The 27,092-nt window shown below is 42.0% G+C and overlaps 1 protein-coding gene across 1 annotated transcript in view; it reads left to right on the forward strand.

Moving 5' to 3' along the window:
• Positions 1 to 27,092, forward strand: part of CSMD1 (CUB and Sushi multiple domains 1) — a 3,308,788-nt gene that overhangs the window by 283,089 nt on the left and 2,998,607 nt on the right. The window lies entirely within an intron of this gene.

Here is a 27,092-nt window from a genome sequence, read left to right on the forward strand (position 1 = left end):
TGACCTGCTTCACATGAGAGTCCCAATCATCTGAGAAGATCAAAATGTCATCCAAGTAAACAATCAGGAATTTATCCAGATACTCACGGAAGATGTCATGCATAAAAGACTGAAACACAGATGGAGCATTGGCAAGTCCGAATGGCATCACTAGATACTCAAAATGACCCTCGGGCGTATTAAATGCAGTTTTCCATTCATCTCCTTGCCTGATTCTCACCAGATTATACGCACCACAAAGATCTATCTTAGTGAACCAACTAGCCCCCTTAATCCGAGCAAACAAGTCAGATAACAATGGCAAGGGATACTGAAATTTAACAGTGATCTTATTAAGAAGGCGGTAATCAATACACGGTCTCAGCGAACCATCCTTCTTGGCTACAAAAATGAACCCTGCTCCCAGTGGTGATGACGATGGGCGAATATGTCCCTTCTCCAGGGATTCCTTCACATAACTGCGCATAGCGGCGTGTTCAGGCACGGATAAATTAAATAATCGACCTTTAGGGAATTTACTACCAGGAATCAAATTGATAGCACAATCACAATCCCTATGCGGAGGTAGGGCATCGGACTTGGGCTCTTCAAATACATCCTGATAATCAGACAAGAACTCTGGGACCTCAGAAGGAGTGGATGACGAAATAGACAAAAATGGAACATCACCATGTACCCCCTGACAACCCCAGCTGGATACCGACATAGAGTTCCAATCCAATACTGGATTATGGGTTTGCAGCCATGGCAATCCAGTGACACAGTGTGCCAGCAATCAGAGCACATACAGTGATCTGACAATAACCCAAAAACAATAGAACGAGCTCTGAGAGGTGGAATCTCTGTAGACCGCAATACCTGAACCTATCCTAAACACAACTAAAGGCAGCTGTGGATTGCGCCTGACACTACCTATGCAACTTGGCACAGCCTGAGGAGCTGACTAGCCTGAAGATAGAAAAACAAGCCTGACTTGCCTCAGAGAAATACCCCAAAGGAAAAGGCAGCCCCCCACATATAATGACTGTTAGCAAGATGAAAAGACAAACGTAGGGATGAAATAGATTCAGCAAAGTGAGGCCCGATATTCTAGATAGAGCGAGGATAGCAAAGAGAACTTTGCAGTCTACAGAAAACCCTAAAGCAAAAAACCACGCAAAGGGGGCAAAAAGACCCACCGTGCCGAACTAACGGCACGGCGGTACACCCTTTGCGTCTCAGAGCTTCCAACAAAACGAATTGACAAGCTGGACAGAAAAAGTAGCAACAAAAGCAAAGAAACACTTATCTAAGCAGAGCAGCAGGCCACAGGAAAGATCCAGAAGCTCAGATCCAACACTGGAACATTGACAAGGAGCAAGGAAGACAGAATCAGGCGGAGTTAAATAACAAAGCAGCCAACGAGCTCAGCAGAACACCTGAGGGAGGAAGCCAAAGGCTGCAGTACCACTTGTGACCACAGGAGTAACATAGTAACATAGTAAGTAACATAGTAAGGCCGAAAAAAGACATTTGTCCATCCAGTTCAGCCTATATTCCATCATAATAAATACCCAGATCTACGTCCTTCTACAGAACCTAATAATTGTATAATTCAGCCACAGAATTCACAACACATAATGATATTTTGCAGATAAGCAAACTGTGTATAACAGTATCTGGTCCATCTGTGATTACTGATTCCCAGTGGAGCACGGTCTGTATGGTGGGTGGTCTGTAGAATGTAAGCTTTGAAGGGTAACAGGGTCCATTCTTTCTTTCTCTGGTAGCGTGTAAGCTCTTGTGGTCATCGGGATCCTCTCTCTGTTCTGCATATTGTAAGATTTTATGGTCCGAAGGGTGCTCTATCACCTGTAAAGTGAAACTTCTCATGGTTAGTTCAATTTGTTGTCTTTCTCGCCCACTTTTTTGAGGATCCGTTTTTTCTATATCTTCAAATTAAAACATATTGGAGATTTTGTAAGGCTAAATTTGTGCCAGAATCCTTATTCAACTTGCACCAAAAAACTAGATTACATTCTTTGCACCAAATTTAGTATTGTTTCTGATACTCGCTGTACCTCCAAAAATGGGGACATGATTTAGCAGGAAAGGTGTGGTAGAGAAAAAGGCAGAGAAAATTGCATCAAGGGGAATGTGTTATCAGAAATTGACCTGAAATTAATAGTATATATTTTTCTACAATGACTTTTCCATCTCACAATCTGGGAAAATTTTAAAATCCATCTTCCTGTTGGTTCATGAAATTCACACATACAATAACAGCACAGGCTGACTTATACTCTATATTTTGTATTTAAGACTCTGTTGAGTGTGCAAAGGTCATTGTTAAGGGAGAGAGAGTAGGGTCAACTGTGACGTTGCTTACTGCGAATGTTGGCTCCTGTATAGTGATGGGTGAACCTGTGGATGTTCAAGTCTGGTGGGTTTGGCCGAACACTTAAAAAAATGCTCGGTTCGGGTACCAGAGCAGTATCTGAACCCGAAACTGGACTCCATTCAGATAATTTGGGTGCTCAAGCATGCATTGTTTGCCATGCTGTCATCTGCATGACAGCATGGCAAACTCTGGCTCTGAAGGGCATTAAGATCATTACCCTGGTCAAAGTGCTTATGGCTCTCATGCTGTTATATGACAGCATGAGCCAGAAACTGTGATTGGAGGTAAAGAGTTTAGGAGTGATAGGAGTATTCATCAGCCAGCACCTGCTCTATAAATAAATAAATAAAAAAATGTCAGGGTTTTCCCTCTATTTTTGATAACTAGCATGGTAAAACTGACCGCTGCGGGCTGTAACCCATCAGACAGCTGTGGACTGGTTATCAAAAATAGAAGACACCCCACGCCTTTTTAAATGTATTTATTTATAGTGCAGCAGACAGCTAATGAATCCCATCAGCCGGCATATGCTCTTGCTGTTAACAATTACAGCAGGTGTAGGCTGATGGGAGTAATACCCTCCCATTAGCCGACACCTGTGAAATTAGGCAAACTTTTCCTGCCAGTAATATGGTTATAACTAGCCTGCTAAAGATGCTTCCAGTGTGACATGTACCATTGCCTGGAAAAGCTGTAGAGTTTATGTTATTCCCAGGTGCTGAGGCAGCTCTCATCATTGTCTCCTGGTGTCCCTGAGATCAGCGCGACCAGGCATCAATGATGAGATGACGAACGTTGTATTTAACACCCACTGTGTACATTATGTGTAAAATAAATAATAAAAAAAATGGCATGTTCTACTGTTTAATTTTCAGAACCAGCAGAGGGAAAGCTGACTGCAAGGGACTGATATTAATAATCTTGGAAAGGGGACAATATCCCAAAAGACTGCAAGGCTATTAATAATAGCTTGCAAAAAGTTCTATTTTGGTCTCATCTGACCACATGACCTTCTCCAATGCCTCCTCTTGCCCATCCGGATGATTATTGGCGAGCTTTAAAGGGGCATGGACATGTGCTGGTGTAAGGGTATATATATTCATACACTTGAATGCTTACATATATGGACTATGGATGAAAAAATATCTTTAGCATTGTTTATCTATCATTTTTTATCCATCTGCACAAAATAATAAATGTTTTATAACAAATATTTTCATTAAAAGAAGGGTTTAACTATTGTTCATAATTTTATTAACTATTAGGCATAATTTATAACAACTATATATAAGAGTACTGTTACATGGAAGGTATTGTACAATAACAGTCACTCATGGAAAGACTTCAAATTCCAGACACTTAGATCTGAAATGCAATTTAGCCATTTGGGGATAGAAAATACAAATTCTGTAAATGTACAATGTACAGATAAAAGCTGTCAGTTTGATAAATGCTCAGCAGATCTTAAAATATGAGGAGCATTAATACATTGCTTTTGTACATTTTGTTCCCCAACAGACAAACTGTAGAGTCAAACTCTCACACATAGAAATCCTGTTTAAAATATGAATATATGGATGTATATGTTCTTTTTTATTTATTTGGTGAAAAAAAAATCCAAAGTTTGAAAACAGGAAAAAAAATAGTGCCATATTCCAAGATCCGTAGCAGCTCCATTTTTCAGGATCTAGGGATGGGAGAGCTTATTTTTTGCAGGTTGAGCTGATGTTTTTATTTATACCATCTTGGTTTAGACACAATATTTTATCTTCTGTTATTGCATTTTATTGCAATGTACGTAATTCTCGTGTTTTGATTTTTTTTTCAGTTATGCTGTTTACAGATTGGATTAATTATTTTTGTATTTTGATAGATCAGGCATTTCTGAATGCAGCAACACCAAATGTGTGTTTTTTTATTGTTTTATTTTGAATGCCAATCCATTGGCACCCCGCGTTCTTGTGACAGGGGTGCCGATGGGCAGGGTTTGTGACGTGCTTCAAGCGCGATCATGTTAAATGCAGCTGTCAGAGATTGACGGAGGCATTTAACATGTAAACTGCCATGGGTGGATCACGATTCAACCCGCAGCTGTTAGTGGCACATGACAGCTGATCTAATCAGCTGTCATGTGCTGGAAAAGATTCAGGCTTGGCGATGAAGCCCACATCAAAGGGAGATACATGACCTATCATGTACCTATACATCATAGGTTGTGAAGGTGTTAAAAATACAATTGACATTTTTATCATACTCTTAGTTTGCAATAATAATAAGACTCACAGTCCTGACCTGTTCATACCAGATAAAGCAGTGTCTCGAAGAAAATGGAGTTTCAATACACCACATTTTCTCCACATGCCTCCTATATTGTGCTTTGTTAAAAAATTACATGTCAATATTGGAAACATTTCGAACTTTCTCAAGTCAGTTTGGATCAGTTTGGTGTGTAAGAACTTGACAGACCTCGATAGAGTCTTAATCTCAACAACCATCAAACACCTTTGGAACTAACTAGAATGGAGATTGTGAACAAGGTGTTCTTAACTAGCTTCAGTGTTTGACCTCACAAATGTTCTTCTGGATAAGTCGGTAAAAATTCACACAAACTCAAAAATTTTGAGCAAAGAATTCCCAGATTTAGCTATTTTAGCTACAATGCAGGTAGTAATCATATAAATAGGTACGGTGCACCAAGTAACAACCTTATGCAATTAATTGAAAATACAAGTGGATGCTATATCCTGCATGTAGACAACGTTGCCAAGAAAGGAGAAAAGACCAATAAATATAAGATGTGCCCACCTAACTGATAAGTAGAAAAATATGTTTATTAACACTAGTAGACAAAGCAAATCTAAAACCATTTAAAACACACCGAAAAGTTGTTCAACATGGCAACACCCCTGAAACCATGGTAAGTAGGGCAACCCAGACATGATAGTAATGTAACCACTATATAGATAATTTACTCCAATACTTCAAAGTCAAATACATATGTAAGAGTAAAACATATGCATATACAATGTGCGGTCCATATATACTGTAAATAATCCACTCCAATATCTCAATATCAAATACATAATGAAGAATGAACCATATGCATATACATTGTGCTAGCAGAATTAAAGTTGTGCCTAATAAAGGTCAATAACCCATGGGCATTGCATAAATTATAACTTATTATTTGCTCGCATACGTCAAAAACTATATAACACAAGGTTGCATTTTAACTTTGTCATTAAAATCTAAACAGTGAAGTTAAAATTAAAGATTTGTAGGAACATAGTCAGGTGCATGAGAAACTAATAATACCAAGCAAGGTGATAATTATTGTCATTTTTATATGTTGATTGAAATCAGTCATGAACTGAAACAAAAGCAGCACTTGCCATTCAAGACAAATGTATTCGCCACAAATCATAGTGTTAAGGAAAAATTTGCCATCTGGAGAATTTCTAATGCGATAGATTTGATAACCTCTACTAAACATTTATGAGTCCATCTTTGATTATGCGTACAGGTAGAAGGATTTGTGCAAGCCTGTATCCACAGCTATGAGGTTAGTTCTTGAAGATGTTTGAAAAAACCTCCCTACCCGGTTCCTAAAAAGCCTGTGGTCAAGTGTATCTAGAAGAATTAATGCTGTTTTGAAAGCAAAGGGTGGTCGATTTTCATTTTGTTAATTGTTTAAAATAAACTATCAACACTTTTTTATTTTGAAAGCGGTCTTACTTTGCAACACTATTTCCACACCCGCCTAAAACTTTTGCACAGTACTTTACAGTTACAGCTTTTGTTTAAATTCTTTTTTTTTCTTAATTCTTACTTTATTTTTATTGTTGGCTAGCTACAGTTTTTTTTTTTAGACAGAGGCTCTTATATTCATCAACTTTCCACTGTTGATTGTCTTTTGCAATTACATCACTGATTGCTTATCTATGCAGCCAATCGATACACTGTGATATCATACAAGTAAATTAGATTCCTGTTTTCCACAACTGCTATGCTGACTGGTTAATATGCTCATAAAATCTTGTTTTGTTGATAACTATTGATTGTAAATACATCTAAATATATCTAAATAGTACATTAAACTAATGATTTCACACAATTGCATATTTAATCAATGCAGAATGCAGCTATATGGAATTGCTGTTCCTTACATGATCTTACTCTGCAGCCTCTCAATCTACTTTATAATCTGTAAATGTAAGTCTAGCTTGTTTTTATACTTACTAAAAAATACTTCACAAGTGGTATTTTGTTACACAGCTGTGTATTTTCCTTCACTCAATGGGTAATTAAAAGAGTTTTTCCCAATTTTTACATTCATGGCATACAACAGGATATGCCATAAATGTTTGTTATTTATCTTATTGCTTCAAGAATAGTGTACCTGGTCATTTGATTCTCTCTAAGAAATGTAGAGAGTCATGCACAGCCATCTGTCTTTTGACAGCAGAACATGATGGGCATTGTCCCAGCTTTTGGACCCACATCTTACAGTATGTCATAAAAGTGAGTCCCCTCCTCACATTTTTGGAAATATTTTATTATATCTTTTCATGAGATGACACTGAAGATATGGCACCTTAATACCATACACACAGCCATTGGCTGGCAACAAAAGTGAGTTCACCCTTAAGTGAAAAGTGCCAAATTGTGCCAAATTAGTTATTTTCCCTCCCCAGTGTCATGTGACTCATTAGTCTTACAAGGTCTCAGGTGTGAACAGTGAGTAGGTATGTAAAATTTGGTATTATCACTCTTACATTCTCTCATACTGGTCACTGGAAGTTTAACATGGCACCTCATGGCATAGAGATCTGAAGATGTGAAAAAAATTGTTGTTGATCTACACAAAGATGGTCTAGGCTATAAGAAGATTGCCCACACCCTGAAACTGAGCTGCATACAGCAGTTTAACAAGACACGTTCCATTCAGAACTGGCCTCGCCATGGTTGACCTAAAAAGTTAAGTGCACATGCTCAGCGTCATATATAGAAGTTTTATTTTCAAAATAGACATATGAGTGCTGCCATCATTACTTCAGAGGTTAAGGAGGTGTAGGGTCAGCCTTTCAGTTCTCAGGCAATGCAACTTAAAATACATCAAATTGGTCTGCATGGCTATCATCTCAGAAGGAAGCCTCTTCTAAAAATGATGCATAAGAAAGCCCACAAACACTTTGTTGAAGACAGGCAGACTAAGAACATGGATTACTGCAACCATGCCCTGTGGTCTGAAGAGACCAAGTTAAACTTATTTTGTTTGGATGGTTAGATGGTGGCAGGCGTGTGTGTCTTGCCTACAGTCAAGCATGATGGTGGGAGTGTCATGGTTGGGGGTTACATGAGTGCTGTGGCCTATGGGGTGCTAGAGTTCATTGAGGAAACCCTTAACACTAGGACTACTGGTATAGTCATTTTGACTACTTACTTGCAGTAGTTATAGTCGGGTTCACAAGTCCAGTAGTCCTAGTGTTGATACCAACATGTAATGTGACATACTGAAGCAGAGCATGATGCACTCCCTTTGGAAACTGGGCCACAGGACAGTATTCCAACATGATAACGACCCCAAACACACCACCAAGACAACCATTGCCTTGCTAAAGAAACTGAAGGTAAAGGTGCTGGAATGGCCAAGCATGTCTCCAGACCTAAACTATATTGATCATCTGTGGAGCATCCTCAAATGGATGGTGGAAGAGCCCATGGTCTTTAACATCCACCAGCACTGTGAGGTCATCATGGAGGAGTGGAAGAGGATTCCAGTGGCAACTTGTGAAGCTCTAGTGAACTGCATGCCTCAAGATAATTAAGGCAAAGCTTGAAAATATTGGTGACCACACAAAATATTGACACTTTGGGTATAATTTAGCCATTTTCACTTAGGGGTATACTCATTTTTGTTGCCAGCAGTCTAGATATTAATCGCTGTATGTTGAGTTACTTAGAGGCCCACCAATTTACACTGTTACATACTGTAAGTTGTACACTGACTACTTTACATTGTATCAAAATGTCAAATCTTCAGTGTTGTACCACAAAAATATATCCTCCAAAGAAAAGCAGATAGCACTCACCGGTCTTTTGTAGAAATTTTGCTCTATATTAGTAGTAAAAAAGCATGTTGGCTGGGGGAATGAGGACGGGAGTGGGCAGAAGCTTGACGACGGCTGTTTAGCGCCTGCTAGCGCTGCCGACTCCCGTCCTCACTCCCCCAGCCAACATGCTTTTTGACTACTAATAAACAGTGGAATTTCTACAAAAGACTGGTGAGTGCTATCTGCTTTTCTTTGGAGAATTTATAACACTGTGTTTTCCTGGGCTAGCACCCGGGGTCATAAGGCTAAGCCTGAAGTATGGTATGACATTGACAGCACAGAAATCAGCAGCACTGCCTTATAGCTCATTGGATACCTACAAAAATATGTAATAAGTTATTTTCAAAGCTCTGAGGAGTAGACTCACTTTTTTGACATACGTTATATTTATGGCTTTTTCTGTGGAATTGTCATAGTTGTAAAATATGGGAATAAACTTAATCTAAGAAAAAAAATATGTTGAATAAGATAAAAGTGTCTTCTCAAGTTGTATTTTCTGAAGTACACCATTCTCTATCCTCCTAGCTTCCTGATTGTTGGAGGCAGCGCACTCCTGATTATTCAAAGTTTGTGCCAGTGGCATGGTTTTTCCACTATTGTGTCGATCTGTGCACTTTAAAAATCCCTCCATTCTTGAGAATGAATAGGATTTTTAGTAAGAGATAAACTGCAAAGTTGCTTGCTTTTACAAGCACTTTCCCATGTTATCCTTTTAAGAAGACAAGGCAATTTCTTTAATAAAGCACTTAAATTTTATATTCATCCCTTCCTGGATTATATTAGCCTCTTTGTGCAGCTGATGTTAGTTTGGTAGGGATTGTTATATGGCAAAAATGTGTTACATCAACAACTCCTATTCCTAATTCCTTCAGTTTGCATTCTTATGCTTCAGTTTTAATTGTAGTTCAATAATGTTCAAGAGACTGGTTAAAACACTGACGTGAAAAAACGGTACCGGTCTCATCAGTGTGTGACCAGTGTGTTATCAGTGTGCCATCAGTGCGTCATCTGTGTGTCCATTTTTACCATCAGTGTGATCATCAGTGTTTTTCTAGTATGAATACTGCAATAAATAAATACATCACAAAGCTTCTCTTACACATTGCAATTTTAAACACAGACGACACACAGATTTCCATCTGTGTGCTCTACGTGTTTTTCACAGACCCATATACTTGTTTTGGCCCTTGTCATCCATGCTGTCAGAAAAAATCATACATGTCTCCATGTGTTTTGCACAGACACAAAGTTTGTGTAAAAGCATGGACAAGTACATAGTGGCATTAGTTATAATGGGTACAGGTAGTATCCGTCAAAAAACTGATACTACTCGTACTGGAAACACATGATATATGAAGAAGTCCTAAAATAAAGAATTGTTGCAACCATAGTGGTTTACAGGTGTTCCACAAAAGGGATTTGACAGTGCCACTTATGTCTTTTGAATAAAAATGATATTATCGTACATAACCTGTAAACCATGAGACATCATGAAGCATTATCCTGCAGAAACAAATTATGACTTAAATTAATCCCATCCATATTTCCCTCAAGGTATTAGAATTTAGTGGATGTTTCATTACATATTATCTAATAAGAAAGACACATTGCACACTAGTATTTATTTTTAGAATGCAACCTTACTTCTAGCAGCCTGAGGCTAACAATATCTACCAGCAAGGTTTTTATGGTAATTGATAGTTAATAAAAAAAATTATAATGGCAAATTTAAATATGACTAGACATCCTTAAAAATTATAGGTGTTCTTCAGGACATTATCTAAATTTAGCTAACCCATAATTTATGATTTAGGACAAACTCAAAAATACTAGACTGGTAAATCAAGATGTTTACATATAAATAGGGGATAATCTGGGATTTCAATATCAGTACAATGGTATGCATGACATAAAGCCGGATAAAGTCATGTAATTGGTGGCAGTATGACTAAAACTGAAAATGAAAATGTCACATTGCAGTACTAAATCCTATTAGAACACTTCTTAATAAAATGATACCTATTATACCTTTTTGCATAAATCATTTAATATTTATATATTATGTAATATATTTTACTATGAAAAATTGTCAATGTCTGCACCTTCTAGCAGTCTGTTCATGGCTTTCCCTGCTTACAAACATTCTGTAATTGTTAATTTATCTCTTTATTCTTCAAAAAGTCTGTCAAATGTAAAAAAGGAAACTCTGGACAGGGAACGGGGAGGAAGAGCTTCAATTAGATATGAGCAAATTGTTTTGCTTTCCAATTCAAACTAAACTCGACCAACTCGATCACGTTATGCAAATGTCTTAAAATGACCACCAACATTTTACAGATTGCAGAAAAAAGACAGGCAGAATATTCTCATATGATATTGGGCACCGCTGGATGGGCTTCTCCTTAATGCTTTGCACTGGTGTAATTGCATTGCTACTAGTTCTGCTGCTGTGGGTGGTGACCACTCCCACCTTCCTTTAAAATGTCACATGATGCATCAGCTGACTGATGGTTATACAGGTCCCTTTGGAGACCAACCTAGCTGGAGCAGGAGCTGAAATATGGGGCCTTACTCTGCTGTTCGGTGCATTGCATTAGAGAAAGCTAAGGGTGGAGTTTATTGTTGCTTTGTCCCTTTGTTGTCTGTAACTTCCCCTGTGTTCTATTAGTGCAGCGGTGGGATCAGCGCTCTCACCTGCCAGTTCCCTACTTAGGGATAAGAGCAGGGAAATTGAGGGACTAGGTATTTTGCTCGGTGCCAGGGTGAAAGAACCCATATAAGGATGCTAGTAAGAGCAGGGCACATCCTCAGGTGAGTGCAGGAGGTGTCCATTCCCCGTTAACTACTGACAGGGTCCACCATTGTTAAAGTGTCCCCGGTTTACCCTTGTGTGTTCCACTGTTTGGTGACCAACCACTCGTCGGGTCGTTTCATGCTGGGACAGTTAGTTCGTGACAGTATAGCTCTGTCAATCAGGAGGGATTATCAATTATCATAGCCTGTATAAAAGCAGAGGCAGGAAATGCAGCAACCATATTGTGTTGAATCTGGAGAGCGAAAAGAGTTTACAGCTAACAGTTTATCAATAGCGTTAAAAAAAGCCATAAAGCAAGGAATAAACTGTACAGTAAGTTTGTGACATAAAAGCCATGAATGCTTACCATCAGTTTGCCTATAGCCATATTGTTTAGGCGACTTTGACATTTATAAGGCTGTATCTAATTTAGTTTATTTTGAGAAGCTTAAAAGAAGTTGGATATTGTTCTTGCAAACCTCATAAAGATCTTTTCAGGATAGTTGAAGGCTTTGCATTAATTTTATAGTCAACACTGGTGAATTTCAATGTTAAAAGATTAATTAATGTTTTGCTGCAAGTTATGGGTTTCATTGAGATGGCTGTAAAAAGACTAACAATCTGCAAGTTGCACATACCATTCCTGGCTGTACATTACCCAGTATTCATATATATTCTGGAGAACAGGGCCACATCTACCTTGAAGCGAGCTGAGGCATCTCTTACAATCTTCCTGCTCCTGATTTCAGCCAACTAGCCATGTAGTATACCTCCTTGGATATACCACTCAGGCAGTGTCCGCCTGTAAAGAAAATAATGATGCTAAGGCCAGCAACAGAATCATTATGTTTCTAAGGCTGCCTGTCAGACCCTTAGACTACTTGCTAACTCTCAATTCCCATTTGCCTACCATTCCTTCTGGTGCACAACAGGGCAGCAGACTTTCTCCTCTCATCAAAACTTGTTTCTGTGGCTACTGTAATCCTGGATGGTAATTGAGTTGAGTTAATATCCAATAGACATGCTGAGCAAGTAAAGACTGCTCAGACCATACTAGGATACCACCAAAATTGCTGCTACTTGGCGTCAGATGACCGTTCAGATAGCTAATTGTGGATTGTGAGCACATTCACTTGAAAAGTTTCTCCCTTCTGTAGAATGTAAGCTCTTATGATCAGCAGCATTCTCTCTTTCTCTCCTGTGAAGTGTAAGCTCTTACGATCAGTGGGGACCTCTCTTACTGTAGAGTGTAAGCTCTTATGATCAACATAGTCTTCTCTCTTTCTCTCTTCTGTAGTGTGTAAGCTTGTATTGTCAACAGGGTCCTCTCTCTTTTTCTCCTATAAAATATAAATTTTTTATGGTCAGCGGATTCTCCTTCTCCCTCGTCTTGTGCAACTTAATTAATGCAGATCAAACTTGCTTGTCTATATTTAACCCCTTTCTGCCAGCTGACGGAATAGTACGTCAGCTGGCAGATCCCCTGCTTTGAGGTGGGCTCCGGCGGTGAGCTCACCTCAAAGCCTCAACATGTCAGCTGTTTTGTACAGCTGACATGTGCGCGCAATGAGCGCGAGCGGAATCGCGATCCGCCCGCGCCCATTAACAAGTTAAATGCCGCCGTCAAGCGCTGACAGCGGCATTTAACTAGCGCTCCCGGCCGAGCGGCCGGAAGTGCTCGCACTGCTGACCCCCGTCACATGATCGGGGGTCAGCAGTGCATCGCCATAACAACCAGAGGTCTCCTTGAGACCTCTATGGTTGTTGATGGCCGATTGCTTTGAGCGCCACCCTGTGGTCGGCGTTCAAAGCAACCCTGCATTTCTGCTACATAGAGGTGATCTGTACTTCACCTCTATGTAGCAGAGCCGATCGAGTTATGCATGCTTCTAGCCTCCCATGGAGGCTATTGAAGCATGCCAAAATTAAAAAAAAAAGTGATTAAAAATATTAAAAAAATAAAAAATATATAAAAGTTCAAATCACCCCCCTTTCGCCCCAATCAAAATAAAACAATAAAAAAAAAATCAAACATACACATATTTGGTATTGCCGCATTCAGAATCGCCCGATCTATCAATAAAAACAAAGGATTAACCTGACCGCTAAATGACGTAGCGAGAAAAAAAATCAAAACGCCAAAATTACGCTTTTTTGGTCGCCGCGATATTGCATTAAAATGCAATAACGGGCGATCAAAAGAACGTATCTACACCAAAATGGTATCATTAAAAACGTCATCTCGGCACGCAAAAAATAAGCCCTCACCTGACCCCAGATCAGGAAAATTGGAGACACTACGGGTAACGGAAAATCACGCATTTTTTTTTTTTTTTAGCAAAATTTGGAATTTTTTTTCACCACTTAGATAAAAAATAACCTAGACATGTTTGGTGTCTATGAACTCGTAATGACCTGGAGAATCATAATGGCAGGTCAGTTTTAGCATTTAGTGAACCTAGCAAAAAAGCCAAACAAAAAACAAGTGTGAGATTGCACTTTTTTTGCAATTTCATCACACTTGGAATTTATTTCCCGTTTTCTGTTACATGGCATGGTAAAATCAATGGTATCGTTCAAAAGTACATCTCGTCCCTCAAAAAATAAGCCCTCACATGGCCATATTGACAGAAAAACAAAAAAGTTATGGCTCTGGGAAGGAGGGGAGCAAAAAATGAAAATGAAAAAGCGGAAAAAGCTCCGGGGGTGAAGGGGTTAAGGTTCCATTTATCTGCATTAAATTCAGGGCTGCCACTAGGAATTTTGGGGCCCCATACTGGCAAAATTTTCAGGGCCACCTCTAGACTCCACCCAGGCTCCACCCCTTGAACTGTCCACAGCCACATTGCTCTCTCTTGGAGAAGCTCCACTAGTCACAAATCACACACTAACAGTTCCCATCACCAGATCATACATAAAGCCAGTAGCTTTTGTTTTGGCCAAGAGAATTTTTTAAGCCACCACCACTAGAGTTGAGCGACCTTGACCTTTTTAGAGTCGAGCCGGGTTTTGCGAAACCCGACTATGTCCAAAGTCGGGTCGAGTGAAATCGGCCGATTATGACGTAAAGTCGGGATCGACCGAAACACGAAACCCAATGCAAGTCAATGGGGCAGCATAGTCGGCAGTGAGTGGGGGCCAGGAAAACACCTAGAGTGCCCATTTTAATGTCAAAACCATCCATTCTTCTTAATGAAGCTTGTCAAGCGTAATTTACCTTAAAATAATTGGAAGGCATTTGAAATTGGGGGTCATTTGGCTAAAGTTGTGGTGGGTAGGGCTGGTTCAAGTAATTAGTGGGCCCAGTAAATCTGGACCACGTCACGGCAGTGGAGCAGGGAGAGGTAAGTATTTCAACTTTGCAAGTGCTGTGATCCTGAGCAAGCAGGGGGGGCCCACTCGTTGGCATTGGCACTGGCACAGGGCCCCTCAAAGTACAGCGGTGTGTTTGCACGGCGGGGGCGCCTCCCACCGGCAGCAACACTTTTGCGTACTATGAGAGGCCCTGTGCCAGTGACGTCGCCAACTAGTATTCCTCCCCCCACCTGATGAAGGAACCTGCACTTTCATCTGCACCTTCCTCTTTGTCCCCGTGTAAGGTGGTATGGTATGCGGGAAGAGCAACCTGACTTTCAGCAGGGTCACAATGTTGTTGTGTAGCGTGCACGGGGAATGTTGCGTTATGGGTCAATGTACCAGCAGACTCATCTATCACTGGCTGGGCAATGGGCACGATGAAGTGGAAACACAGATATAGGCCCAAAGAATAAAGTGGGCTAAATGCAGTTCAAAATTGGTAACACAGGAATAACCAGGGGGCATTGCAGTGGAGGACAACTGGAATGAGAGGCTGACACAGAGAGTAGGGCCAAATCAGTAAGTAGTCGAAATGCAGTTCAAAATTGGCAACCGTAGTAAACAGGCGGCACAGCTTTGTTCAGTGGAGGAGAACAGCAAGGAGTGGCAGACACCGATAGTAGGCCCCAACCCAACTAGTAGGCCAAATGCAGTCTAACATTAACAACTACTTAACGAGAGGCTGAAAATGGAATTTCAGGACAGGAAACCAGGAGAACAGCAAGGAGTGGCAGACACCGATAGTAGGCCCCAAACCAACTAGTACGCCAAATGCAGTTGTTCCATTTAACCACAATTTAATGAGAGCCTGAAGATAGAAGCTCAGGAAAGGCAACCTGGGGAACACCTTGGAGTGTAACACACCATCTCTCTCCACCCGATACCCATTTTGTAGGCCTAATGCAGTGTAGTTTTCTACAACTACTAAACGAGAGTCGGAAGATCGAAGCAATGGCGAGGAAACCTGGAGAACACCTTGGAGTGTAACACACCATCTCTCTCCACCCCATTCCCCATTTTTTAGGCCTAATGCAGCCTACTTTCCGACACCTACTAAACGAGAGCATGAAGATCGAAGCTCAGGAAAGGCAACCTGGGGAACACCTTGGAGTGTAACAACAACCTCTCTCTACACCACGGAAGGGCTGATTCTTAGGAAGGAAGGCTGTTGTAAATAAGCATTGCGCGTCCGAGGGTGATTATATTCTTATTCGGTATCTACTCACCCTCGGACGCGCCATGCTTCTTGATTTGTAATTAATGTTTATTTGCAATGTGCTTTTGACTTACTCAATTATTTTTTTAATTATTGATTTTATTAAATTAATAGTTTAACATCTTATTGGAAATAATTTAAAGGAGACGCGACAGGACAACACTCGGTGGATGCCATATCTGTGTTAACAACTCCAAAAAACTTTCAGTTAACTTCTTGCAGGAGAAAGAAATTGTAGCTGTTGGACCTTTGTAGTACAGTTCCAGATATTTGTTGTGTGTTTGTTTTGATTGTTAAAATGTCTGCATTTGAGATCTCAACACGATCTTATTTTTTATAATCAAATTAATTTTTTAAATATTTTATTAGGTTGGTTCAAGGGGTACACGGGCCGCAGTAGACAGGTCAGTGGAGGCCTAGTGGAAGGAGGGACCGCAGATGCGCCACTGTTTCACCCATACACAATTAGTAGGCCTAATGCAGCGTAGTTTCCAACAGCTACTAAACGAGAGCCGGAAGATCGAAGCTCAGGAAAGGCAACCTGGGGAACACCTTGGAGTGTAACAACAACCTCTCTCTACACCACGGAAGGGCTGATTCTTAGGAAGGAAGGCTGTTGTAAATAAGCATTGCGCGTCCGAGGGTGATTATATTCTTATTCGGTATCTACTCACCCTCGGACGCGCCATGCTTCTTGATTTGTAATTAATGTTTATTTGCAATGTGCTTTTGACTTACTCAATTATTTTTTTAATTATTGATTTTATTAAATTAATAGTTTAACATCTTATTGGAAATAATTTAAAGGAGACGCGACAGGACAACACTCGGTGGATGCCATATCTGTGTTAACAACTCCAAAAAACTTTCAGTTAACTTCTTGCAGGAGAAAGAAATTGTAGCTGTTGGACCTTTGTAGTACAGTTCCAGATATTTGTTGTGTGTTTGTTTTGATTGTTAAAATGTCTGCATTTGAGATCTCAACACGATCTTATTTTTTATAATCAAATTAATTTTTTAAATATTTTATTAGGTTGGTTCAAGGGGTACACGGGCCGCAGTAGACAGGTCAGTGGAGGCCTAGTGGAAGGAGGGACCGCAGATGCGCCACTGTTTCACCCATACACAATTAGTAGGCCTAATGCAGCGTAGTTTCCAACAGCTACTAAACGAGAGCCGGAAGATCGAAGCTCAGGAAAGGCAACCTGGGGAACACCTTGGAGTGTAACAACAACCTCTCTCTACACCACGGAAGGGCTGATTCTTAGGAAGGAAGGCTGTTGTAAATAAGCATTGCGCGCCCGAGGGTGATTATATTCTTATTCGGTATCTACTCACCCTCGGACGCGCCATGCTTCTTGATTTGTAATTAATGTTTATTTGCAATGTGCTTTTGACTTACTCAATTATTTTTTTAATTATTGATTTTATTAAATTAATAGTTTAACATCTTATTGGAAATAATTTAAAGGAGACGCGACAGGACAACACTCGGTGGATGCCATATCTGTGTTAACAACTCCAAAAAACTTTCAGTTAACTTCTTGCAGGAGAAAGAAATTGTAGCTGTTGGACCTTTGTAGTACAGTTCCAGATATTTGTTGTGTGTTTGTTTTGATTGTTAAAATGTCTGCATTTGAGATCTCAACACGATCTTATTTTTTATAATCAAATTAATTTTTTAAATATTTTATTAGGTTGGTTCAAGGGGTACACGGGCCGCAGTAGACAGGTCAGTGGAGGCCTAGTGGAAGGAGGGACCGCAGATGCGCCACTGTTTCACCCATACACAATTAGTAGGCCTAATGCAGCGTAGTTTCCAACAGCTACTAAACGAGAGCCGGAAGATCGAAGCTCAGGAAAGGCAACCTGGGGAACACCTTGGAGTGTAACAACAACCTCTCTCTACACCACGGAAGGGCTGATTCTTAGGAAGGAAGGCTGTTGTAAATAAGCATTGCGCGCCCGAGGGTGATTATATTCTTATTCGGTATCTACTCACCCTCGGACGCGCCATGCTTCTTGATTTGTAATTAATGTTTATTTGCAATGTGCTTTTGACTTACTCAATTATTTTTTTAATTATTGATTTTATTAAATTAATAGTTTAACATCTTATTGGAAATAATTTAAAGGAGACGCGACAGGACAACACTCGGTGGATGCCATATCTGTGTTAACAACTCCAAAAAACTTTCAGTTAACTTCTTGCAGGAGAAAGAAATTGTAGCTGTTGGACCTTTGTAGTACAGTTCCAGATATTTGTTGTGTGTTTGTTTTGATTGTTAAAATGTCTGCATTTGAGATCTCAACACGATCTTATTTTTTATAATCAAATTAATTTTTTAAATATTTTATTAGGTTGGTTCAAGGGGTACACGGGCCGCAGTAGACAGGTCAGTGGAGGCCTAGTGGAAGGAGGGACCGCAGATGCGCCACTGTTTCACCCATACACAATTAGTAGGCCTAATGCAGCGTAGTTTCCAACAGCTACTAAATGAGAGCCGGAAGATCGAAGCTCAGGAAAGGCAACCTGGGGAACACCTTGGAGTGTAACAACAACCTCTCTCTACACCACGGAAGGGCTGATTCTTAGGAAGGAAGGCTGTTGTAAATAAGCATTGCGCGCCCGAGGGTGATTATATTCTTATTCGGTATCTACTCACCCTCGGACGCGCCATGCTTCTTGATTTGTAATTAATGTTTATTTGCAATGTGCTTTTGACTTACTCAATTATTTTTTTAATTATTGATTTTATTAAATTAATAGTTTAACATCTTATTGGAAATAATTTAAAGGAGACGCGACAGGACAACACTCGGTGGATGCCATATCTGTGTTAACAACTCCAAAAAACTTTCAGTTAACTTCTTGCAGGAGAAAGAAATTGTAGCTGTTGGACCTTTGTAGTACAGTTCCAGATATTTGTTGTGTGTTTGTTTTGATTGTTAAAATGTCTGCATTTGAGATCTCAACACGATCTTATTTTTTATAATCAAATTAATTTTTTAAATATTTTATTAGGTTGGTTCAAGGGGTACACGGGCCGCAGTAGACAGGTCAGTGGAGGCCTAGTGGAAGGAGGGACCGCAGATGCGCCACTGTTTCACCCATACACAATTAGTAGGCCTAATGCAGCGTAGTTTCCAACAGCTACTAAACGAGAGCCGGAAGATCGAAGCTCAGGAAAGGCAACCTGGGGAACACCTTGGAGTGTAACAACAACCTCTCTCTACACCACGGAAGGGCTGATTCTTAGGAAGGAAGGCTGTTGTAAATAAGCATTGCGCGTCCGAGGGTGATTATATTCTTATTCGGTATCTACTCACCCTCGGACGCGCCATGCTTCTTGATTTGTAATTAATGTTTATTTGCAATGTGCTTTTGACTTACTCAATTATTTTTTTAATTATTGATTTTATTAAATTAATAGTTTAACATCTTATTGGAAATAATTTAAAGGAGACGCGACAGGACAACACTCGGTGGATGCCATATCTGTGTTAACAACTCCAAAAAACTTTCAGTTAACTTCTTGCAGGAGAAAGAAATTGTAGCTGTTGGACCTTTGTAGTACAGTTCCAGATATTTGTTGTGTGTTTGTTTTGATTGTTAAAATGTCTGCATTTGAGATCTCAACACGATCTTATTTTTTATAATCAAATTAATTTTTTAAATATTTTATTAGGTTGGTTCAAGGGGTACACGGGCCGCAGTAGACAGGTCAGTGGAGGCCTAGTGGAAGGAGGGACCGCAGATGCGCCACTGTTTCACCCATACACAATTAGTAGGCCTAATGCAGCGTAGTTTCCAACAGCTACTAAACGAGAGCCGGAAGATCGAAGCTCAGGAAAGGCAACCTGGGGAACACCTTGGAGTGTAACAACAACCTCTCTCTACACCACGGAAGGGCTGATTCTTAGGAAGGAAGGCTGTTGTAAATAAGCATTGCGCGCCCGAGGGTGATTATATTCTTATTCGGTATCTACTCACCCTCGGACGCGCCATGCTTCTTGATTTGTAATTAATGTTTATTTGCAATGTGCTTTTGACTTACTCAATTATTTTTTTAATTATTGATTTTATTAAATTAATAGTTTAACATCTTATTGGAAATAATTTAAAGGAGACGCGACAGGACAACACTCGGTGGATGCCATATCTGTGTTAACAACTCCAAAAAACTTTCAGTTAACTTCTTGCAGGAGAAAGAAATTGTAGCTGTTGGACCTTTGTAGTACAGTTCCAGATATTTGTTGTGTGTTTGTTTTGATTGTTAAAATGTCTGCATTTGAGATCTCAACACGATCTTATTTTTTATAATCAAATTAATTTTTTAAATATTTTATTAGGTTGGTTCAAGGGGTACACGGGCCGCAGTAGACAGGTCAGTGGAGGCCTAGTGGAAGGAGGGACCGCAGATGCGCCACTGTTTCACCCATACACAATTAGTAGGCCTAATGCAGCGTAGTTTCCAACAGCTACTAAACGAGAGCCGGAAGATCGAAGCTCAGGAAAGGCAACCTGGGGAACACCTTGGAGTGTAACAACAACCTCTCTCTACACCACGGAAGGGCTGATTCTTAGGAAGGACGGCTGTTGTAAATAAGCATTGCGCGTCCGAGGGTGATTATATTCTTATTCGATATCTACTCACCCTCGGACGCGCCATGCTTCTTGATTTGTAATTAATGTTTATTTGCAATGTGCTTTTGACTTACTCAATTATTTTTTTAATTATTGATTTTATTAAATTAATAGTTTAACATCTTATTGGAAATAATTTAAAGGAGACGCGACAGGACAACACTCGGTGGATGCCATATCTGTGTTAACAACTCCAAAAAACTTTCAGTTAACTTCTTGCAGGAGAAAGAAATTGTAGCTGTTGGACCTTTGTAGTACAGTTCCAGATATTTGTTGTGTGTTTGTTTTGATTGTTAAAATGTCTGCATTTGAGATCTCAACACGATCTTATTTTTTATAATCAAATTAATTTTTTAAATATTTTATTAGGTTGGTTCAAGGGGTACACGGGCCGCAGTAGACAGGTCAGTGGAGGCCTAGTGGAAGGAGGGACCGCAGATGCGCCACTGTTTCACCCATACACAATTAGTAGGCCTAATGCAGCGTAGTTTCCAACAGCTACTAAACGAGAGCCGGAAGATCGAAGCTCAGGAAAGGCAACCTGGGGAACACCTTGGAGTGTAACAACAACCTCTCTCTACACCACGGAAGGGCTGATTCTTAGGAAGGAAGGCTGTTGTAAATAAGCATTGCGCGCCCGAGGGTGATTATATTCTTATTCGGTATCTACTCACCCTCGGACGCGCCATGCTTCTTGATTTGTAATTAATGTTTATTTGCAATGTGCTTTTGACTTACTCAATTATTTTTTTAATTATTGATTTTATTAAATTAATAGTTTAACATCTTATTGGAAATAATTTAAAGGAGACGCGACAGGACAACACTCGGTGGATGCCATATCTGTGTTAACAACTCCAAAAAACTTTCAGTTAACTTCTTGCAGGAGAAAGAAATTGTAGCTGTTGGACCTTTGTAGTACAGTTCCAGATATTTGTTGTGTGTTTGTTTTGATTGTTAAAATGTCTGCATTTGAGATCTCAACACGATCTTATTTTTTATAATCAAATTAATTTTTTAAATATTTTATTAGGTTGGTTCAAGGGGTACACGGGCCGCAGTAGACAGGTCAGTGGAGGCCTAGTGGAAGGAGGGACCGCAGACAGGCATCGAAGGCCTAAAATAATCACACATGGCTGTAGGCAATTTTAAATTGGTTCCAGGGGTACACGGGCAGCAGTGGTGTGGTCAGTGGAGGCCTAGTGGAAGGAGTGACCACAGACAGGCATCGAAGGCCTAAAATATTAACACATGGCTGTAGGCAATTTTAAATTGGTTCCAGGGGTACTTGGGCAGCAGTGCCCTGGTCAGTGTAGTAGTAGTTGAAAGAATGGACCGCAGACAGGCATCGAAGGCCTAAAATAAAAAAATTGGGCTGGCTGTAGGCAATTTTAAATTGGTTCCAGGGTTACACGGGCAGCAGTGGTGTGGTCAGTGGAGGCCTAGTGGAAGGAGTGACCGCAGACAGGCATCGAAGGCCTAAAATAATCACACATGGCTGTAGGCAATTTTAAATTGGTTCCAGGGGTACACGGGCAGCAGTGGTGTGGTCAGTGGAGGCCTAGTGGAAGGAGTGACCACAGACAGGCATCGAAGGCCTAAAATATTAACACATGGCTGTAGGCAATTTTAAATTGGTTCCAGGGGTACTTGGGCAGCAGTGCCCTGGTCAGTGTAGTAGTAGTTGAAAGAATGGACCGCAGACAGGCATCGAAGGCCTAAAATAAAAAAATTGGGCTGGCTGTAGGCAATTTTAAATTGGTTCCAGGGGTACACGGGCAGCAGTGGTGTGGTCAGTGGAGGCCTAGTGGAAGGAGTGACCGCAGACAGGCATCGAAGGCCTAAAATAATAACACATGGCTGTAGGCAATTTTAAATTGGTTCCAGGGTTACACGGGCAGCAGTGGTGTGGTCAGTGGAGGCCTAGTGGAAGGAGTGACCGCAGACAGGCATCGAAGGCCTAAAATAATCACACATGGCTGTAGGCAATTTTAAATTGGTTCCAGGGGTACACGGGCAGCAGTGGTGTGGTCAGTGGAGGCCTAGTGGAAGGAGTGACCACAGACAGGCATCGAAGGCCTAAAATATTAACACATGGCTGTAGGCAATTTTAAATTGGTTCCAGGGGTACTTGGGCAGCAGTGCCCTGGTCAGTGTAGTAGTAGTTGAAAGAATGGACCGCAGACAGGCATCGAAGGCCTAAAATAAAAAAATTGGGCTGGCTGTAGGCAATTTTAAATTGGTTCCAGGGGTACACGGGCAGCAGTGGTGTGGTCAGTGGAGGCCTAGTGGAAGGAGTGACCGCAGACAGGCATCGAAGGCCTAAAATAATAACACATGGCTGTAGGCAATTTTAAATTGGTTCCAGGGTTACACGGGCAGCAGTGGTGTGGTCAGTGGAGGCCTAGTGGAAGGAGTGACCGCAGACAGGCATCGAAGGCCTAAAATAATCACACATGGCTGTAGGCAATTTTAAATTGGTTCCAGGGGTACACGGGCAGCAGTGGTGTGGTCAGTGGAGGCCTAGTGGAAGGAGTGACCACAGACAGGCATCGAAGGCCTAAAATATTAACACATGGCTGTAGGCAATTTTAAATTGGTTCCAGGGGTACACGGGCAGCAGTGGTCTGGTCAGTGGAAGTCTAGTGGAAGGAGTGACCGCAGACAGGCTTCCAAGGCCTAACATAACAAAATTGGGCTGGCTGTAGGCACTTTAAATTGGTTCCAGGGGTACATGGGCAGCAGTGGTCTGGTCAGTGGAAGTCTAGTGGAAGGAGTGACCGCAGACAGGCTTCCAAGGCCTAACATAACAAAATTGGGCTGGCTGTAGGCACTTTAAATTGGTTCCAGGGGTACATGGGCAGCAGTGTATGGTCAGTGGAAGTCTAGTGGAAGGAGTGACGGCAGACAGTCTTCGAAGGCCTAACATAACAAAATTGGGCTGGCTGTAGGCACTTTAAATTGGTTCCAGGGGTACATGGGCAGCAGTGTATGGTCAGTGGAAGTCTAGTGGAAGGAGTGACCGCAGACAGGCTTCGAAGGCCTAACATAACAAAAATGTCAAAACAATGGTATTGTCAGTGCCAGGCATTGAAGGATGTCAGCGCCTAGACTACACATTGGTGAAGCTGTGAGAGATAATTTTGCTAGTGGTAGAGCACTGTTTGAGCTGGGGGGGGGGAACTGGCTTGTGGCCGGCGGTACAGGCACAGGGCCCCTCATATTACAACGGTGAGTCTGACGTTGGGTGCGCACCACCACCGCCAGAGACACTTTATTGTACTATGAGGGACCCAGTGGCAGTGCCGTCGACCAAAAGCGGCCACACCCACCTCTTCAGACAAACAGCACTCTCAAGGGTCCAAGCGCAAAGTGGCGATAGCACGACCCCGTGTGGGGAGTTTGGCCATTTCGTGAGGTGGAAACATGTCGTATGCTGGACAATCAGGTGAAGAAAATTACGAGATTGGAAAAGTCATTCAGAATAGTCCACAGGCAAGACCTTTTCATAGGAAAGCTAGGTGTCAGCCGGGCAGGGTGGGGCAAAAGATTTTGAAATCCAGTTGTGGTTCATTTTAATGAAGGTTAGATCATCTACATTTTGGGTAGCCAGACGAGTCCTTTTTTCTGTTAGTATTGAACCTGCAGCACTGAATACTCTTTCTGATAGGACACTAGCTGCCGGGCAAGCAAGCTCCTGCAATGCATATTCTGCCAATTCTGGCCAGGTGTCTAATTTGGATGCCCAGTAATCAAATGGGAATGACGGTTGAGGGAGAACGTCGATAAGGGATGAAAAATAGTTTGTAACCATACTGGACAAATGTTGTCTCCTGTCACTTTGAATTGATGCTGCAGTACCTGTCCTGTCTGCGGTCATAGAAAAATCACTCCACAACCTGGTCAGAAAACCCCTCTGGCCAACGCCACTTCTGATTTCTGCCCCTCTAACACCTCTGGTCTGCTGGCCCCTGGAGCTCGTGTGAGAACGATCACGGGCGCTGTGTGCAGGGAATGCCAGAAGCAAACGGTCAACAAGAGTTGATTGTTTTGTTGCTAATATTAGTTCCAAGTTCTCATGTGGCATAATATTTTGCAATTTGCCTTTATAGCGAGGATCAAGGAGGCAGGCCAACCAGTAATCGTCATCGTTCATCATTTTTGTAATGCGTGTGTCCCTTTTGAGGATACGCAAGGCATAATCCGCCATGTGGGCCAAAGTTCCCATTGTCAAATCTGCGGTTGTGCTTGGTTGAGGGGCAGTTGCAGGCAAATCTACGTCACTTGTGTCCCTCAAAAAACCAGAACCCGGCCTTGCCACGCCACCAATTTCCCGTGCCCCGGGAAAGCTTCCTCATTAAAAATATACTCATCCCCATCATCCTCCTCATCCTCCACCTCCTCTTCGCCCGGTACCTCGTCATGTACACTGCCCTGACCAGACAATCGCTGACTGTCATCAAGGCTTTCCTCTTCCTCTGGTGCAGACGCCTGATCCTTTATGTGCGTCAAACTTTGCATCAGCAGACGCATTAGGGGGATGCTCATGCTTATTATGGCGTTGTCTGCACTAACCAGCCGTGTGCATTCCTCAAAACACTGAAGGACTTGACACATGTCTTGAATCTTCGACCACTGCACACCTGACAACTCCATGTCTGCCATCCTACTGCCTGCCCGTGTATGTGTATCCTCCCACAAAAACATAACAGCCCGCCTCTGTTCGCACAGTCTCTGAAGCATGTGCAGTGTTGAGTTCCACCTTGTTGCAACGTCTATGATTAGGCGATGCTGGGGAAGGTTCAAAGAACGCTGATAGGTCTGCATACGGCTGGAGTGTACAGGCGAACGGCGGATATGTGCGCAAAGTCCACGCACTTTGAGGAGCAGGTCGGATAACCCCGGATAACTTTTCAGGAAGCACTGCACCACCAGGTTTAAGGTGTGAGCCAGGCAAGGAATGTGTTTCAGTTGGGAAAGGGAGATGGCAGCCATGAAATTCCTTCCGTTATCACTCACTACCTTGCCTGCCTCAAGATCTACAGTGCCCAGCCACGACTGCGTTTCTTGCTGCAAGAACTCGGACAGAACTTCCGCGGTGTGTCTATTGTCGCCCAAACACTTCATAGCCAATACAGCCTGCTGACGTATGCCAGTAGCTGCCCCATAATGGGAGACCTGGTGTGCAACAGTGGCAGGTGCGGATGGAGTGTTTGTGCGACTGCGGTCTGTGGACGAGCTCTTGCTTCTGCAGGAGGACGAGGAGGAGGAGGAGGAGGAGGGGGTGCGAACGGCTACAGACAACTGTTTACTAGACCGTGGGCTAGGCAGAACTGTCCCAAACTTGCTGTCCCCTGTGGACCCTGAATCCACCACATTTACCCAGTGTGCCGTGATGGACACGTAACGTCCCTGGCCATGCCTACTGGTCCATGCATCTGTTGTCAGGTGCACCTTTGTGCTCACAGATTGCCTGAGTGCATGGACGATGCGCTCTTTAACATGCTGGTGGAGGGCTGGGATGGCTTTTCTGGAAAAAAAGTGTCGACTGGGTAGCTCGTAGCGTGGTACAGCGTAGTCCATCAGGTCTTTGAAAGCTTCGCTTTCAACTAACCGGTAGGGCATCATCTCTAACGAGATTAGTCTAGCTATGTGGGCGTTCAAACCCTGTGTACGCGGATGCGAGGCTAAGTACTTCCTTTTTCTAACCATAGTCTCATGTAGGGTGAGCTGGACTGGAGAGATGGAGATCGTGGAACTAGCGGGGGTGCCGGTGGACATGGCAGACTGAGAGACGGTGGGAGATGGTATTGTTGCCGCCGGTGCCCTAGATGCAGTGTTTCCTACTACGAAACTGGTGATTCCCTGACCCTGACTGCTTTGGCCTGGCAAAGATACCTGCACAGATACAGCAGGTGGTGCGCTAAATGGTGGTCCTACACTGCCGGAAGGGATGTTGCGTTGATGACTAGCTTCATTGGCCGAGGGTGCAACAACCTTAAGGGACGTTTGGTAGTTAGTCCAAGCTTTCAAATGCATGGTGGTTAAATGTCTATGCATGCAACTAGTATTGAGACTTTTCAGATTCTGACCTCTGCTTAAGGAAGTAGAACATTTTTGACAGATGACTTTGCGCTGATCAATTGGATGTTGTTTAAAAAAATGCCAGACTGCACTCTTTCTAGCATCGGATACCTTTTCAGGCATTGCAGACTGAGCTTTAACCGGATGGCCACGCTGTCCTCCACCAGGTTTTGGCTTTGCCACGCGTTTTGGGCAAGATACGGGCCCGGCAGATGGAACCTGTGGCGATGTTGATGCCTGCTGCGGCCCCTCCTCCTCCTCTGCTTCAGAACTGCTGCCGCCTGCACCCTGTTCCCCCAATGGCTGCCAATCGGGGTCAAGAACTGGGTCATCTAATAACTCTTCTTGTACCTCCTGCGCAACTTCGTCTGTGTCACCGTGTCGTTCGGTGGTATAGCGTTCGTGATGGGGCAACATAGTCTCATCAGGGTCTGATTCTTGATCAGCACCCTGCGAGGGCAATGTTGTGGTCTGAGTCAAAGGACCAGCATAGTAGTCTG

This window comes from Ranitomeya imitator, chromosome 5, assembly GCF_032444005.1.
Source record: "Ranitomeya imitator isolate aRanImi1 chromosome 5, aRanImi1.pri, whole genome shotgun sequence".
Lineage (NCBI taxonomy): Eukaryota > Metazoa > Chordata > Amphibia > Anura > Dendrobatidae > Ranitomeya > Ranitomeya imitator.